General features: G+C 50.9%; 1 gene segment (V, D, J or C); it reads right to left on the reverse strand.

Annotated features, from left to right (window-relative positions):
* Nucleotides 1-9,269: 9,269 nt before the first annotated feature.
* The window catches only part of LOC307098772 (T-cell receptor alpha chain constant-like), a 54,226-nt gene continuing 47,747 nt past the window's right edge, over nucleotides 9,270-15,748 (reverse strand). Inside the window, exons 2-5 of the C gene segment in view lie at nucleotides 13,411-13,665; nucleotides 11,887-11,931; nucleotides 10,894-11,001; nucleotides 9,270-9,782 (exon numbers count right to left, since the gene is read on the reverse strand).

A 15,748-nucleotide genomic window follows, 5' to 3' on the forward strand; every position in this document is an offset into this window, starting at 1 on the left:
GGGGGCTGAGGCAGAGGCTGTTAGGGGTGATCAGGCCGGCAGGGGAGGGCACTTTGGGGCAAGATCATGCCAGCAGGGGAGGGCAGTTGGGGGCGAGATCAGGCCAGTAGGGGAGGTCCGTTGGGGGCGAGATCAGGCTGGCAGGGCAGGGCAGTTGGAGGTGAGATCAGGCCAGCAGGGGAGGGCGGTTGGGGGCAAGATCAGGCTGGCAGGGGAGGGAAGTTAGGGGCAATCAGGCAGGCAGGCAGAGAGGTTAGGGGCAATCAGACAGGTAGGTAGAGGCAGTTAGGGGTGATCAGGCAGGCAGCCAGGTGAGCGGTTAGGAGCCAGCAGTCCCAGATTGTGAGAGGGATGTCTAACAGCTGGTTTAGGTCTGATCCCTGTGGGTTGGACATCCCCCAAGGGCTCTCCAATTGGAGAGGGTGAAAGCTGGGCTGAGGGACTCTCCCCCCGCCCCCCGTGCATGAATTTCGTGCACTGGGCCTCTAGTACTAGTATAAAAGATAAGACAGCCTTTGCTGTCCCGGGTGAGTGCTAACATTGACCATCTACCATGTGTCTGACATGGTATTAAGCATCCTCCTGTTATTTATGTTTCCCTATACCTCCATGAGGTAGGGTGGTGGTATTCTCCTTTTTTGATGAGGAAATAGAAACGCAGTTTGCAGTTGTTAGGTTTGAATCTTATTTCCTCCTGCCTGATTCCAAAGCATTTAGATTAGGCTTAGGGTGAGAAAAAGTAATAAGCAGGGGGATAATAATACTTCACACAGTTGTCTCAACAAAATTTAAGTGAAAGTACCTTGTTAATGTAACTGCTGTACAAATGTATTAGTACTCTCCTAGCAGTCATCAGAAATGTCGAGAACTGTTCCAGACATTATTTTTCTCCCTCAGCAGCACATCCCGTTTTACTGGCTTTCAGCTGAAGGACTGTGGTGGCCAATGGCACGCCTTCCTGTTTCCTGGAGGAGAGACCTCTCTAGGAGCTCCCATTAGGACCTACTATTCAGGTCTGCTCTGCCTTATTAAATCCCTGGGATGAACAATTTTAAGTTTTTATTAACGTTATGTTCACACACACATGTCAAGAGATGAGTAAAATAAACTCCCATATACCCAACACTCAACTTTAACAATTTATCAATATTTTACCCCAGTCTAGTTGCAGCATATTAATAAAAGTCGTCTTGGTGAAAGAGCTCAGTCTTTCTACTATGCCATCATTTATTTAAAAGAATATTTGAGTGCCTGTTCTGTGCCAGGCACTAGAGATACAGAGGTGATCAGAACAGATAGCATGCATCCCTTTTCTGAGCCTTAAATTCTAGTTGGGATGAGACCCAAATTGGCATTGATAGAGTCATGTAAGTGGAATGAAGGAAATAAACAGTAGGATGTGATCTTAAATGGGGCTGGGGAGGGAACTGCTTAGACAAAGTATTTTGAGTATAACTCAGGAAAGACCTCCGAGCAGGTGACATTTAAGCTGAGATCTGACAGCTGTGCCCTGGGACCAAGCCAGTGGCAGTGTGTCTAGATATTACTTAGCTGCTTCTCATTGCCAGATGATTGAGTAGTAGAGTTTGCATGTGCAAAGAGTATGGTCTCAGGAGACTACTAACCTCAATAACTTTAAAAAAATGTATTTTTATTGAATTCAGAGAGGAAGGGAGAGGGAGAGAGAGATAGAAACATCAATGATGAGAGAGAATCATTGATTGGCTGCTTCCTGCATGCCTCACACTGGAGATCGAGCCTGCAACCCTGTCACCTGACCGGGAATCTAACTGTGACCACCTGGTTCATAGGTCGATGCTCAACCACTGAACCATGCTGGACAGGCCTAACATAAACAACTTTTATTGAGGGAGTGCCTCCTAAATGTTTAGGGCTCTGTTTTGCCTAAAATCTGATCCTAAAGGGGGATCAAGTGGATGCGGAATCACAGAAGAGGGAAGGGAGAATATGAGACACAGGTCTGGGGGTATTATGACACCCCAGTCTGCTCCTTCCTCTATGATGGCTGCATCTGGAACCATTGGGACTTGGGTGTCCACAGTACTGGTGGAAAGCCAGGGGATCAGAGACCAGTGCTAATTCGAGCTTAGTTCACTGTGATCCCAAGCAAGCCGCTTCACCTCTTTCCTCATTTGTGAAAGGGGAGGCAATACTTGGCCTACTGCTTAAGTTTACCAAGAAAATCAAGAGATGTTTGCTTTGCTGTGGTACAGATACAGGATATTCATAAAGATCCTAGATACGGATGTTGTCCCACCCATGTCCTTTGGTAGATCATGAATAACTCGGGACAGCAAGGAGAAGCAAGGATACCTTATAGACGATGCTAAAAATAGTGTCTCAAAGTCTCCACTGGAATAAAGTCCTTTTTAAGGTCAACCTGGTCTCTTCCCATCAAGGCTGCAGTTGCTCACCACTCTCAAACCACATGCCTTCATCCACTTTACCCCTCTGAAGTTCTGCCAACATTGTCTTACATTTGTATGCTCTTCTAATATTTTCTTTTCCCCCCGCTCTGTGAAATTTTGTGTGGGCGGTTCAGGGAAAGGGTAGACAGGCACTCTCCTCTGCTTCTCAGGAGATTTTTGGAAGGCTTTGAAAATGGGCGGGACCTCTCCCCTGGATCCCATGGCCTCTGGAATGGGAGCATGCCCACATTTCCAGAGCAAACAGGGAGACTGAGCTCCCTCTTCCCAAAGTGGTGGGCCCCCCACCCCTAACCACTTAGGGTATTGGCCTGAGAGGATGGCTGCCCAGAGAAGCTGCCCACTGGAGGCCGCTGTAGAGGTCTGGCTTCCTGCTTTCAGACGGTGTCCTGCCAGGGGCCAAGGGGGCCCTTCTGAAGGCAGAGAGGCCGCCTGAGGGTGGGAAGGAAGATAAGGAACCAGAGTATCCGGGGTTGGTGCAGTGCGGACTCGGAGGGCAAGGCCCGAGGCCCGGGTGCTCTGGGGCCAGGAGAGCTGGCTTTGTCAGAAACTTGGCCACAAGCTAGCCAGGGCCTCCTGGTTCTGTAATTACCCTCCATCCGCTCACCCGGAGCTGGAGCTAGAGCGGGACAGCAGAAAGCAAGCGATGGTGTAACAGGAAACTCCTGGGCCTCCCATCCAAGTACTAAAAAACCATGGTATGTTTACACAATGGAATACTATGCGACAATAAAAAATAAAGAATTCTTACCATTTGCGACAGCATGGATGGACCCGGAGAGCATTATGCTAAGCGAAATAAGCCAGTCAGAGAAAGAGAAATATCACATGATCTCACTCAAGTGTGGAATCTAATGAGCAACATAAACTGATGAACAAAAATAGATACAGAGACATAGAAGCATGAACAGACTGTTGAACCTCAGAGGGAAGGCAGGGGAGGTTGGGTGGGAAGAGATCAATCAATGAAACTTGTATGCATGTATGCATGACCCATGGACACAGAAATGGGGTGGTGGGGATCTGGGTGGCGGGGGGGGGGGGGGGGGGGGAGAGACAGGAGCCGGCTGGAAGAGGTTAATGGGGGGAAAAAGAGAACCTATGTAATACTTTAAACAATAAAGAATTTTTAAGAAAGTATCCATTTACAGAAAAAGAAAAGAAACTCCTGGGGCCATAGTGAAGGGAGCAGTGGCCATTCACTATGGGAAACAGTGAGACACAGTGGGCCTTGGAGCCCTAAGCTCACGTGGGGTCTGGCTCAGTTAAGGGCAGCCCCGCTTTTATTTCGTTGTGGTGGTCCAGTCTGACCCAGCCCGACTGATCTGCACACAGGATCACAGTTCATCTTTGCCCTTATAATCTGAATTTCAGTTTACTAAGCATTTTCACACCCATTATCTCTTATGATCCCGTCAACAACATTGAAGTGGGTTACTTTTTAAATCTGTTTATGAAATAATGAAAAAATGGAGGCTCAGGAGAGTTAAAAGCCCTAGGAGAGAAGGCTAGTGAGGGTAGTGAAGGTTACAGGTAACTGGTTCTCTGGATTCCTGCCTCAGGACTCATCCCCAAAATACAACAACAAACACCTCCCTCAAGCAATCACAGTCATTGACACATCCCATGCCCAGGTCTTCACTGGAACGTCAGCTCCTTAAGGGAACAGTACTTTATTGAGATCTAACTTACATACACTGAAATGCACACATCTTAGGTGTACAGTGTGACGCATTTTGACCTGTGTTACCATCACCCAGATCAAGATACAGAACATTCCGCCACCCCGAAGGATTCGTTGTGCCCCTTGCAGTCAATCCTCCTACCCCCAGAGGTATCCGATACCGGTGATTACTTTAGCCTGTTCTGGAACTTCATCTGTGTGGTGTAGTAGGGTTTGAACAGAGACTGCATCCCCACCCAGAGCCTTTGGCTTGTAGGCAACGTGAAAGCAAGCCTTGCTCTTACTGTCCTCTGAGAGAGCACTGACCCCATGTGGGCTCCCATGGGATGTGGGTGGTTAGAGACCTGCCTAGGGCACAAGCTAAGGAAAGTGTAGGTCCTGGACCCCAGCCCAGACTACTTGATTCTGATTCTGCTCCCCAGGCAGCAGCGCTGCCCAGTCCCTTTCTCCTGGGGCCCTTTCTCGGGGGTTCCTTTCTCAGGGCTCCCTTTTGGCGCTCTGGATGAGCAGGCCTGAGGATCCTGGGCAGGGGGTGCCCCCTGCTGCCTGTGGGGCCCGACCCAGACCTTCTCTCCATGGGATGACGGGATTACACCGGCCGGGAGCCCAGTGCAGTAACTGGCAAAGGACAGGGGCTCACAGAATAAGTCACCTGTCCTTTATTTTCCTTGGAAAAGAGGTTTTCCTAAGCTTTGGGGGTTTTCTATCCCCAGAATGAACAGACTAAGGAGAAAGAGGCCTCTTTGGTGGAGCGCTGCTGCCCCCAGGTGGCTGGCTGAGGACACTACCACAGTGCAGGATGTCCAAGTCCTGCGTTCCCTGGGTCTTAGGTTCTGGTCTGAGCTTCCAGGCCTCTTGCCACCTCGCTTCCTGAATTCTGGTGTTCTGGTCTCTGAGAAGCAGATGTCAGTCAGGGCCATCACTCCGGCCTTGCCTGGAATGGAGGCTTTTTTTTTTTTGAGAACCAGCTCCAGCTGTGTTTGTGGACAGATGTGGCCCCCACACCTCCTAGGGGAAGGTGAGGTGGACTTAAGCTTTGAGGGCCTGTCCTGTATTAAGCAAGGGTTTAATTAGGTGAGATCAAGGTTTGATCTTGGGGCTTGGTTCAGAAGGGGGGGTGCAGAGGTGGGGCAGGGGAGGCCTCTCAGGGATGGGGTGTGCAGCATCTCTCCGCCTCCTGCTGGGCGGGGCTGCCAGTCAGCCAAGGAGCCTGCCAGCCCCTCCTGCGTGGGGCCTTCCTGCCGCACCTGTGGTTGGTGGTGTAACGGCCCAGCCTGCCTGGCCTCGGCACGTGGCCCCGGGCGATGGTATCTCTAACTCAGTATTTTTAACTCTTCTTTCCAGAGGATGTGGCTTTTGCGGGAGAGCTTCAAAGGGTGCCCTACTTACCCCTCTCGGCAACCATGACGTCATGGAAATGGGAAGGGGCCGTCCCAAGCCCCCAAACACCTGGAGGGAAGTGGGAGACTTTTTTTTTTTTTTCCATTTCCTGTCCTACTTCTGGCTACAGACTCACTGTCTGACCTGCTTATTAATTTCAAAATCAATGTGATGCTCAGAGGAAACCTCACGCATGTGTGTCTGGATGAAACGAAGCCTGCAAACCAGGTGGCCTTACACAGAAGCAGGGCCCTCATCGACCAGTGTGGTTATTAACAGGAAGACCGCAGCTGGCTCCCTCTGGCCCACACATTGTCCCGGAGGTAGATTGGAGAAGGGGTGTTGAGCTAAGACGTGGAGAATGGGAGGTGGCGTGGTAATGGGACCTTCAGCCCTGGACGTTGGCACGGCCCCTCAGTGACCAGAGTGCTGCCCCTGGATGCCCCGTTGCCGTCCCAGAGTAACCGCCCTCCAGGATGTATTAGCTGAGTGCCGTGGGGGCTGCGCTGGCCACGGGCCCTGCCTGAGGTTTTACTTTCCCTGATAGCTCTTGAAAGGTTGCTTTTGGCAAAACTGTGAAACAGGCCACCCCCTCTATCAACGCCCCCTTTCCCGTCTCGTATGCTCCCCCCTCTCACTTGGCTCCCTCCCGAGTGCCCAATCACACTAATCATGTATTCATCCTTTTGCTGGTGAAGTGTATATTTGGCACGTGTTGTGAGCCAGGCGCTGTGCTAGGTGCTGCAGACACAGGGCTGAATGAGGTGCACGTCCCATCCGCAGAGCTCACAGTCCAGTGGCATTTCTTGCCGAGATGTTGCCTGACAACTAAGGTGATATCTGTAAAGGGCTTTCCATGTAACCCTAGGGGAGTTGAATTTTATCGGCAAACCAAGACGATAAACAATCCTTCAGGACGCGGCTGGCTGCCTCTCCAGGGGTGGGCCACGGCAGAGGTGTTCCTGAAGCACATACTCGCTTAGTCTGCCCTTCTCCTGACCGGACTGTGATTCCAATTGTCCTCAGTGGGCAGGTCTCTGCGTGAAGGGTCAGAGAATCTTCTAGAATCTGAGGCCTGAATTCACGAGAAGCCATTTGGTCCATTCTGCTGCCTCCAGGGCTGGCCTGAGGGGAAGCCTTTTGGGGCAGTAGCCCTTCTGTCCAGAGACACCCGTTCTCTAACTGGCCTTTGTGACGCGCTCGGCTGGGAGGGCAGCTTTCCCTCCTTGAAGCTGGGTCCTGCGCGCGGGGACTCAGGCTCTGCGTGGCAGGGCCTCCGGACGGACTTGGTGACCGCGTCTCCAGGTTTCCTCTGTGACCTCTTCCCTCCAGGCTGGACAGCACCTGGTCCCTGCTGCACGGAGGGCTCTGCTGTGGCCTAGCCCAGCGCTGACCCTCCTCGTGGGCACAGGAGCCCTTCCCCTGGGCCTCCTTACAAGGCCACGTTACTTCCCCTGACGTCCCCAGTGGGGCCTGGGCCAGATGTGAGGACAGAGTGGACAAAGGGGTGTCTCTGTACCCACTTCCCCCCACCGCACACCCGGTGGCCCCTGGATTGCTTTCCGACTGGGCCTGAATGGGCTTTAGGCTTAACAGCCTCAGACTTGGGGGAAAGTTCTTTCTGGGATTGAGGAACCCCTGGTTTGAGGTGGAAGCTTCTTAGGCCTCCACCCTGCCTGCGGCCTCGTCACCCTCAACTCGGACAGGGCCTGGGAGGAGGAGGCCTGGCTCCCTCCAGGGTCTGGGTGGATCCCCAGCCACTGCCGTGTTACCTCACAAGTCCTCGGGTGGCCTTAGGAGTCCGGTGACTGCGGGCCCTGCCCCCTGAGGCCCTGGGCTGGCACCACTCCACAGGCTCCCTGGGCCTCCCTCGGTCTGGGCCTCCTCCAGGGTCCTTGGAGGGGCCTGTCTTTGGCCCCTTTACTGCCTTCCAGGGTCCCTGCCCCAAGCCCGTGTCCCCTTCAGCCTCAGTATCTTTGCAACCAACTCTCAGGAGCAGACACCTGCCTCCCTGGCCACCTACTTGTCCTTTGCTTGATCTTTTGTATACAGACCAAAGTGAATGACCATTTAGGAGAGAAAGAAGACAAACTAATTTGTGCTACGTTTTTAACGGTTGGTAAACACTTGCTCTGTTAGCTCTCCCAGGGACATTTTCATCTAATATGGGGAAGAGAATTAATTAAAAGAAACCCCCAATGGTGGAATCGCTGGCCTTGTGTCAGACTGGTGAGCAGGCAGCTTTGCGTTCCCTGCAGGCGGCAGACCCTGCTTTGGGAGGGAGGTTCCGGTCCTCCTACACGAGAGTGAGCCGCTGTGATGGGACTTGCATGAAGACCTTTCCTATTAGTGATCTTTAAAGGGACTTGTGTTGAGGCTGCAGATGAAGCGGCTCAGTGAGAACTGGGGATTGTAACTACGCTCGGTAGGGCTGTCCAGGATACGGACAGTGGAGTTTCACAGGTGCCACCGGATCAGAGGTGCATGGAGCTAGAGGCAGCCTCCAGTCTTAGCTGACATTTTACAGGTGGTGACCCTGGAGCTTATGGAGGGGAGGGATATGCCCAGGTCACCTACTGAGCTGGTGGCTCTGTCCCTGTGAACAGAAGCTGCCTGGATTGTAGCCGGGAGGACTTGCATGTTTCTAGCTGATGTGGTCAGAGACATGCAGGTGGACCATAGAGGTATTTGGAGATAGGGTGCCCTCAGACCACTAGGCTTTAGTCTGATTATTATTATTATAATTATATTTTTATTGATTTCAGAGAGGAAGGGAGAGGGGGAGAGAGAGAAACATCAATGATGAGAAAGAACAATTTATTGGCTGCCTCTGTATGCCCCACACTGGGGGGATCAAGCCTGCAAGCCAGGCATGCGACCGGGAATTGAAGCGTGACCTCCTGGTTCATAGGCTCACGCAGGCTGGGCTAGGCTTTAATCTTGATAGAAGTGATTGTGAGCTGAATGGTTGAGTGATCTCTGAGGGGGGTTCCCAGTAGCATCTATGACACGAGGAAAGGTGCTCAGGCAGCAGGAGGCTCAGGAGTTTCCTGGGGCCCCAGGGAATCCCACCTTCTGTCCTCCAGGGAGGGCTTGAGACATCTACTCTCCTTGGCTTAGTTCCTGGGCTCGAGGGGAGAGAGCTCATCTCCCCTTTTCTTATCCCCACATCCAGGATGGTGGGAATGTAAAGTCTAGCTAGGGTCACAATCTCCCCCCCGCCCCCAAGGGGCTGGGCACTGGGTTGGGACCCAGGTGGTGAACTATTGGGTGGTCCCCAGCCATGAATTTGTGGGGCAATGTACAGTTTCTATGGGAAATCAGTCGGAAAGGAAAGGCAAAGGCAATGTTCCTGGGGGACAGGAGGCAGTGGGTGGCATTTTGGGGATACTTGCTGTGTGGTCCCTGTCTGCCAAATTTTAACTACAGTTGCTACCACCCATATCCACGGGCCTCCTGCCACAAGTGGCCCAGCGGTGTGGCATGAAAACAAAAGAATAGGGACCCAAGCTTTTAAGTGGGTTTGCCTTGCCCCCAGCAGAGACTTCTAAGTGGAATTTTTTAGAGATTATTCCAAGAAGAGGTTGACGTATGCAGCTTGTTGAGTTAGGCTCCCTGGATGTCATCACAGACAAATGTGTTGGTTTCCTTCTGCTCAGCTAGTGATCAACAGTGAGCTGAACGTGACCCTGACCAAACCCAGTCAAACAGGAGACAATCTTCGCTCTTCCAAAACAATTTTAATGAAGCCAGGGCAGCAGAATATACAACGTGGCTCAGATACACAGCACAGCAGGGCCTAGATAATGAGATAATTTCCCCCACATCTTGGGGAAAGGGGTGATATGTATTTCTTTATGAACACTATTTAAAAAAATACAAGCTCCTCACAACATTCTCCAGGAGCTAGAACCTGAGAGAACCCCCTGGTGATCCACCACCCAGTGGGGCATCAGAAGCAGTCTCTGGCAGGGGTAAGGGGGCCACAGCCAGGAGAGGCTGCAGTAGCCCCTGCCTGCCTTTGCTGGGAACATGGGGCAGTGACAGGCAGCAGTGGGGGGACAGAAGGAGTGGTAGCAGCGTTTGGCAGCTCTTCAACATCTTGACTGCAAATATCTGGTAGGATCCAGTTGGTGGCATTGTCAGTGGGACCCGAGAGGTGGAGGAAGCCTTCTCCTTCATGAAGGCTGAGAGCGCGTCTTTGCTTGAGGAAGAGAAGGGCGGTGAGGAGCGAGCAGCGAGGAGCATTGGGCTCTCACATTCTTGCTGACCTTGAATGAGGAAGAACAAAAGTCAGGCTGGGTACTGAGGAGACAGACCCTGGACAGCTGGGGATGTGATGGAGATGCCTCCATTTGTAGAGTTCTAGGAGCAAATGGACCCTGGAGTTGTTTTTGATGGTGGTAGGATGGAATGCACTGGTCAGTAGAATGACCAGGGACACTGAGGGAAAAGGATATGGAGACTCCTGCCAGGATTAGGGTATAATCTATACTATTAAAAGGGTAATATGATAATTAGACTGGACGTCTTCTGGACGTCCTTCTGGACAAAGCCATGTTGGTGGGGGCTGAAGCAGAGGCAATTAGGGGCAATCAGGCCGGCAGTGGAGAGCAGTTAGGGGTGATCAGGCCGGCAGGGGAGCAGTTAGGGGGTGATCCAGCCGGCAGGCAGAGGCAGTTAGGGGTGATCAGGCCGACAGGCAGAGGTGGTTAGGGGTGATCAGGCAGGCAGGTGAGTGGTTAGGAGCCAGCAGTCCCGGATTGTAAGAGGGATGTCTGACTGCTGGTTTAGGTCGATCCCTGAGGGGTCCCAAATTGGAGAGGGTGCAGGCTGGGCTGAGGGACCCCTGCACCCCCGCATGAATTTAGTGTACCGGGCCTCTAGTATAATAAAAAGAGGGTAATTTCTTCTCACTATATTGGAGGCACAGAACATGAGGAAAGGAATTGGGAGCCCCATCAGGTTTTGCAGTGAAAGGGATGTGATAGAAGGCATGATGGAAGGTACAGTAGAACTATAAATGCATGTCGGGGTCCTGAATTTCTCTATTTTTTTCCCCACTCATTAGTGTGTGGCTCTTGATATTACTTGGCCCCAGTTTCTTTCTTTCCAAAATGAGGATAATAGCCACTGCTCATACTTTGTGAGACATGACTCAACTGAGGTGATTATTATCATCCGAGGAATGTATTGTGTTATGCAAATGTCTTAGGCCATGGTTATTAACAAGAAGAACTCCTAACAGGAAAAAAATGGAGGAGTTTGGTGGGCCCAGACTTAGCACCTAAAAAGAAGATCCTGAGGACAGGTTTGCTTTCAGAGCTTGGGGACCCATCCCAAGACCCTCAACCCCACCGACTGGCTGAGATGCCCGCTCACCTCAGCTGGACCACAGCCGCAGCGTCATGAGCAGGTTAAAGCCGGCCACTTTCAGGAATAGGATGCGGAGCCCAATCACTGACAGGTTTTGGAAGTTTAGGTTCATATCTGCAAAACCAAGAGGCCACAGTGGTTTATAAGCATGTACACGTGAATTCTGCACAGCACCCTATGGCAGAGTGGCTTTCCCGAAGGCAGAGCAGGGTGGCTTTCAGCACCTGGCTCCACCTCTCCTTTGAGCTTCTGTGCATATCCCCTCCTAAAATTTTGTACATTTCTCGGGATTAATAGTATTTCATTTCAAAAGGGAAGCAGCAACTGCACTTAGTCCTTACTTTATTTCTGAGCCCCACAGGGGATGGGGAGGAGGTGGGTGCTCAGAACTCACTGCAATCCCTTGGGTCTGGGCCCCTAAGTGAGAACCCAGTGGTTGAGCCACAAGCGGATGACTTATAAAAACAGCTCAAGTGGAAATGCATATGGGCCCTGGGTAGGTGGGGAGGAGTGATGGGGTCCTTGAGAGAGAAGATCACCATCTACATGAGTTCTGCTGCTTTTCTTGAGAGAAGGCAGAACCCCCTGGCATGGAGGGCAGCTGCCCTCAGGGTGACCTGGTCAGTTTAGGGCTACAAGCTCATCAGAAATTTCACAGCTGGGCCACCCAGAAGCTCTTGCTGGCTTTCCTGACAGTGGCGTGATTGAAAGGCATACAGAAGCATAGAAGTGAGTCATTGGTTGAGTAAAACTAGAGACTCATCCTCCAATTTCTCAGAATGGAAAAGAAAATGAGACATGATGAGAGGAACCTGGGGATCCAGAAAGACCCCGGGCTGCTCTGGGGAGGGCTTGAACTGCTCTTCCCGTTCCTCATGATGTCACTCCTAGATCCACAAGTTCCCTCCCACCTCCCCTACCCACGCAGGGTTCCTGTGGGCTCACTGCTCCCCAAACCCGTGCAAAGCCATGCAAAGAGAGGACAGACCCCTCTCTTACCTGTTTCAAAGCTTTTCTCTATCAACGTGGCATCACAGGGAATTTCTAAAAGGAGAGAGAGAGAGAGAAAAAAGAAATTTTCTTAGAGTCCAGAGTGTGCCGACTCTCCCACTCCAGACCTCCTAGGCGTAGGACAAGTGAGTGTCTATAGCCTTTTCTATGTTTCCTCGTGGAGAGATCTGGAGGAACTTGTCACATGTGGGCACCTGCTGGGAGAGCTCCTGGACCAACACCCTGGCTTCTGGGCACCACTTCACTCACTTAACAAACACTGACTGTGCAAAGTTCATGTCACATGACACCAGGCCACAGGAACCGTGAGACACAGACACAGACCCTGCCCTTGGGCAGCTTCCAGGCTGGAGTCCGCTAGAGGCGATAAGATGCACACAGTGACAAGAGCCATAGGGGTGTAGATGCTGTAATGTGGTCCATCCCTGTACCCCAAATTTCTTCCTTTGTTTTCTCTGTCTCAGTCAATGACACTGTCATTGACTCAGCTGCTCAGGCATAAAATCCAGCCACCTTCCTTGATACCCTCTTTTCCTCCTCATCTCTGCATGGTTCTACCTTTGAGTCCCAACTAGGGGACCCTGTCCCGACCTCCCTCATCTCTCTGCTACATTAGCTTCCTTTCTGCTTCCACTCTTGCTCCTGCAATCCAATTCCCACCAGCAGTCAAAGTGCTCTTTGAACAAGTAAACCAAATGTCATTTCCCTGCTTAAAGCCAGACCGTAGCTTCTCACGGTAATTAGAATAGTATCTGCCCTCTCATGATCCGAGAGGCCCTCTGATCTGGCCCTCGCCTACTTCTTCCCTCTCATTTCCTACTGCTCTTCTTCTCTCTCACTCAGCTCCTGCCTCAAGCCTCCACAGGGTCCTTTCTCTGCCCTTGGCACAGCTTCTTATCCTTTATATCTCAGCTCAAATAAATTTCCCCAGAGAGCCCTTTCCTGACTTTTGTCCCTAAGGTGGCTGTTTCCTCAACTCCAAGTTAAAGCATATACTATAATCTAAAGCTATATAGATTTCTCCTTGCTGACAGATGGTTTCCCTCAAAACCCCTCACTGGGCTTTTTTACTACTCCACTCCGGTGCCTGGCATTCCATGTATGCACAATCAGTGGTTGTTGAATGACTGAGTGACAGAGTGAGGTCAGGTGCTGGCGGAGAAAAAGAAACAAGGGGAGGGAACTTGGGGAAGGGCATGAGAATGGGCCTGGAAGAGTGGTAAGGGGCAAACAGCCCAAGCAGAGGCAGGGAGGTGGGAACTCAGAGTGAGTGAGACCGAGAGCCCGTGCCCTCTCCTGCCATCTTCTCCCCCTCTCTTTCTGCCCAGGACATTCTGTGGCCTGCCGGGATGGGGCTCACTGGTGCTCAGTAACAAGGGGGCTTTGCTGACAATTGATGAAGCTGAGGCCACCAATCACAGCAGCAGTTAGATACCATCTGCCTGAGACAGCCCCAGCCAACCAGGCTCAGGGTGAAGACTCTGCTTGCACAGGCGTGGAGGCTGTACTCACCTGAGTCGGAGTAGAATGTCTCCTTGAAGGTCTTTTCACACAAGAAATCAGTGCTGGCACTCCAGCGCAGAGCCCCGTTGCTCTTGGAACCCACGGCCCTCATGTCCAGTGCCATGCTGTTAGAGCTGAACACGGTGGACTGCGGGTCTTGTGACACATTGATTTTAGAATCAAAGTCGGTGAATAGGCAGACGGACGTGTTGCTGGATTTAGGGCTTCTCAGCTGGTACACGGCGGGGTCAGGGTTCTTGATATCTGTGGGCCAAAAGGAACTGGGTTAGGAGATGCTCATTTCTCTCCTTGCCCCAACCGAGGCCTGAGTCCAGATGCCAGTGACGGGCAAGAGCAGGGCTCATTGGGCCTGGCAGTTCACATTTTCAAGCTTTGGATGGAAAAGAACATTCTAGAAACCATCTGCTTGCAACAGACTGGGACTCAGGCACAGGTACAAGCCATGAGTCCTGGCCAAGAGGCCAGGTTCTCAGTGAATGCCCTCTGCCAGGTCCTGCCTGCCATTCTAGGAAACCAGAAATGAAGGCCCACTAACTCTTCTACTCAATGGGAACTTCTTCAAATGCTCAGCAGGCCTGGTAGAGAACACAACTCTGGCAGGACAAGTGAGCACAGAGAAGTCCCAGCAACGAAAACCATACATCTTGGAATCTAGCTTGGTCTCCCACACATATGCTGGGCATTGGTAGGATCTAGAAATTTACAATAGGCTGGAATTAAGTTAGAAGGTGGGTCACACTAGTAGGAGATTTCTTACATCTATAGAAGTTCTGGATTATAAATCAAACACTTCTGTCCAAGTCCTGGCTCTACCATTTACTAGATACAAGCTTGAGCAAGTCATACCATCCCTTAAATCCCAGGAATTTCATCTGTAAAATGAAGATGTTACCTCATTCACCTTCCTAAGTAGGCTTTTCTGAGAAACTAATAAGAGTTTCTCCATATAAAATTATATTTAATAAACTGTAAAGTATTGAACAGACGTAAGTAGTTGTAGCTACTGATACTACCAGGATATTGTTACCACAATGTGCTACCGAGTAATGCAGAGTTTCTACTGTTCACCCCCAGGAAGCAGGAGTTGCTGAAGGCTTTTCCTCATGCTGAGAATAATTTTTCAGTATTTCTGTACGGTTTAGTGTTTTAGTGTAATTCTCATTATTTGTTCTTTCAGACCTCCTGCCTTTAGAGGAAGTAGCAGAGGATTAACACATTGGGGCCACCCAGAGAGATTACAGCAGGGTTGGGACTACAGCTTCCTGCCCCTGTGGTTCTCTGCTCCCACAGCTCCTCACCATGCACACAAGGCTTCTCAGACTAGTGCTGCACCCCACTTGCTGAGCCAGCCAGGGTGGCCTTGGCAATGCAGACATCCAACTGGACCTGAAATGGGAAATCAGCCCTTGGCATGGTCTTGGGATGCTGAGTCAAGGCAGAACTGCCTGTGGGTGGGGCGACCCCTGGAGCAGCAGAGCATACTGGGTCCATGGTCACATGTCAGGGACATCCAAAGCTTTGGAACCCGAAGGATTCTGGCAGCTTCCCTCCGATCTCTGCATACTGTGGGACCTGGCATCACCGTGGGTTAAGGCCCTATGACATAAACTTTTTACTGGGAGGGGAGAGATGGGAAGTCATTAGCAGTATCAACACACCCCAAAGGATTTTTTTAGTCATCAGTGGGAGTCATGGGTGTGACTGGGAAGGGGAGCATGGAAGGGTGTGGAGATGCTGAGAGAATGTGGCCTCAAGAAGGAGGCAGAGGACAAGTTGCCACCAGATGCAGTTTGGCCTGAGGGGGAGCGGGATGGCTGTGGGGGCCAGATGCCCAACTTTGAGTCCTGGTTAAAGGCTTGCTTAAGTCTTAGAGCCAATGGCTATCAGGCTGGAGAAGGTCAAGACCATGCTGTCCAATATGATTGATAGTTTTTAGCTACATGTGGCTATTTAAATGAAAGTTAACTAAAATTAACTAAACTTAATTAAAAATTCAATTAAAAATTAAAACCTCATTTTATGAGGTGGCTGCTGTATTGGATGGTGCAGACTGATAGAACATTTCCACCACCACAGAAAGTCCTATTGGAAAGCATCAGTCTGGAGAGAGCAATGCCACGGATCACGAGACTTTGAGGAAAGACAGTAGGGATTGAGTGTGAGACTTAAAAGCCATCCTTAAGTTTGTGAGGGGTGACTACCAGGGGCAGACCAATTGCTCAGCTTTGCCAATGAGAGATCAAAATAAAACAGCAATAAATGCAGTCAGAATAATTGAGGTGATTTTTAGCTTTTTTCACATCCTGTTTTTACCAGTTAACACCCT

Source organism: Cnephaeus nilssonii (assembly GCF_951640355.1).
Source record: "Cnephaeus nilssonii genome assembly, chromosome: 4".
In the NCBI taxonomy this organism is placed as follows: Eukaryota; Metazoa; Chordata; class Mammalia; order Chiroptera; family Vespertilionidae; genus Cnephaeus; species Cnephaeus nilssonii.